General features: G+C 44.7%; 1 pseudogene; it reads right to left on the bottom strand.

Annotated features, from left to right (window-relative positions):
• Positions 1–1,161: 1,161 nt before the first annotated feature.
• Positions 1,162–1,950, bottom strand: LOC121488788 (annotated as a pseudogene).
• Between the last annotated feature and the right edge of the window lie 205 nt (positions 1,951–2,155).

Genomic DNA, 2,155 nt, shown 5'->3' with positions numbered 1-2,155 from the left:
GATACCAGAGTCTGGGCAAGAACACAACTGAGACCCAGATATTCCTGTATTTGTAAATATATATATATACATATATATATATATATATATATATATATATACACATATATATATGAAATGTATATATATGAAATGTGTATATATATATATATATATATGAAATGTAAAATTATATTCACGTATATATTTGTAGAGAATGAAACAATGACAGTGTGATTTAGGTTGGGAAGAGAGGTGAGGAAAGCAAGGGGGAAATGCTCCAATAAATTGCCATTCTTTAAAGAGTATGTTGGAGGATGCATGTATATGAGTGGGACTTGGTAGCCAAGATGCTGAGAAATGTCCTTGTAACTGTTTCTCTTAATCTCCTCCAAAGAAGTTTGAAGGTTTGGGTTCTGTCTGCCCAGGACCTGAGTTGGTTCTAGAATGTAGAGTTCAAGTTGACTTGGCCTTGAGTCTGATGGTAGACGGGGTTTTGTATAGACGACATCTCCAACTTAAACCAAGGCTTCTGAGGAAGTCAGTACTGGAGCAAGAGACTTCCATTCTTGAGGGTGGCAAGTAAAGGAGGGTAAACTAGAGGTCAGGGCAGCCTCCCTGCTAGAGAGCTCTTTGAGCTGGAGCCTCCTGCTGGAGTCAGAAGAGTAGAGGCCCAGGTGTAGGGCAAGCTATAAAAGTTGAGATGAGGATAAGAGCTTGGCACACAGGGTCTTGGAGTTTCTTTGCCTGCCTGGCTGCTTCTCACACTCACTGATCAGGGCCAAGGGTTCTACTTACCTAATGGTCAACAAACCTGACAGGAGCCATGTTCATTTTTTCTTAATTGCTCCTCTTCTTGTGGGTGTGGGAAAAACCATAACTTTGTGCCCAGACTGGGTTTGCCTTGTGCATTGAGTGTCAGGGATGAGAAAGAGCACTCCTATCCCCTCATTATGGGGGAGAAAGTCCATGTCTCACAACCCCAGGGCTGCAAAGTTCTTGGCTGCCTCTCCACTTGAGGAATGGAGCCAAATCCAGCTCTGTCCCACCTCCTGCTCCCCCAAGAGATGATCACTCCCTGCTCACTATAGGAAAAGGAAGCCTTGGGATCAGTGATCCCAGCTCCAGAGCCCTGAAGTAGTGAGGATGAGCACCAGTCATGGAGAGTGATGGTGGGGACAATCAGAAAAGATAATACTTTATCTTGAGTTTGTTCTGCTTTAACAGAGCCAGTTTGTCAAATTATTCAGGAGATATGGAAAATACCCCTAATAAATCCTCACTTGAGAGACACATCTCAAACCTCATCTCATCCACATCTGGAGGAAACTCGGTTTACCTTTAATTGGTTGCTATCAGCATTTCATTAATGATAGATCTACAGGCCTGGCCTTCCAATCTCACTCCCCACGGGCTGAAGTCTGTGGACTGTAGCTAGCTCAGCGTGGTCTTGCCTTAGTCAGGGAGAGAACACTTAGGTGACCTAGAGTGCAGGGAGGTTTCAAAGGGTGTCTGATCCAGTAGGGACTGAGTTTTCCTCATGTAGGTGATGACTCATCTCTTTCTTGAAGATTATCTTTCCTACGTTAGAAAGTCACCTTACCGAGTTCCTTTCTCTGACTCTTCCTGTGAGTTTTCGTCTCTTTTCTGGATTTATCCTCTTCTTCTGCCTTTTTCTGTGCTCCTTCTGCTTCTGTCTTTCTGTCTCTGCAATGACCAGTGACAGAGGGCATGACCAATAATCAGTTTCAATCTTGGTGGGGGGGTCGAAGTGAGGGACTAGGTTATGGGGAACTTGGATGACTTGATGATAAGATCCTCAATGAAAGGCTTGCTCTGAGAGCTGCCTTCCATGGATTCTCTCTGCTTGTGGATGCATGGCTATTTGTACATGTTAGAATCTGAGTAGGATGATGGTGGAAATGGGCCAGGGTGTTCTGGGAGGTCCCAGTGACTCTTGAGGTGAAGCATGGGAGATGGTTCCAGAGGTCCAGCTCTCTGCCCACACCTCTGGGGATGGTGGGAAGATGCAGATTTGGGTGACAGCGAGATCTTGGCTTCTGAGTACTGAGTAGTACTTCTGAGTAGTAATTCCCTATGTTCCAGGAGGGAATTAGGAATAGCGACGCTTGTAGATCATGATGAGGTCAGACTATCCCATGTCCAGGATAGTTTG

Source organism: Vulpes lagopus, chromosome 4 (assembly GCF_018345385.1).
Source record: "Vulpes lagopus strain Blue_001 chromosome 4, ASM1834538v1, whole genome shotgun sequence".
Lineage (NCBI taxonomy): Eukaryota > Metazoa > Chordata > Mammalia > Carnivora > Canidae > Vulpes > Vulpes lagopus.
This window is presented reverse-complemented; position numbering and strand designations above follow the sequence as displayed.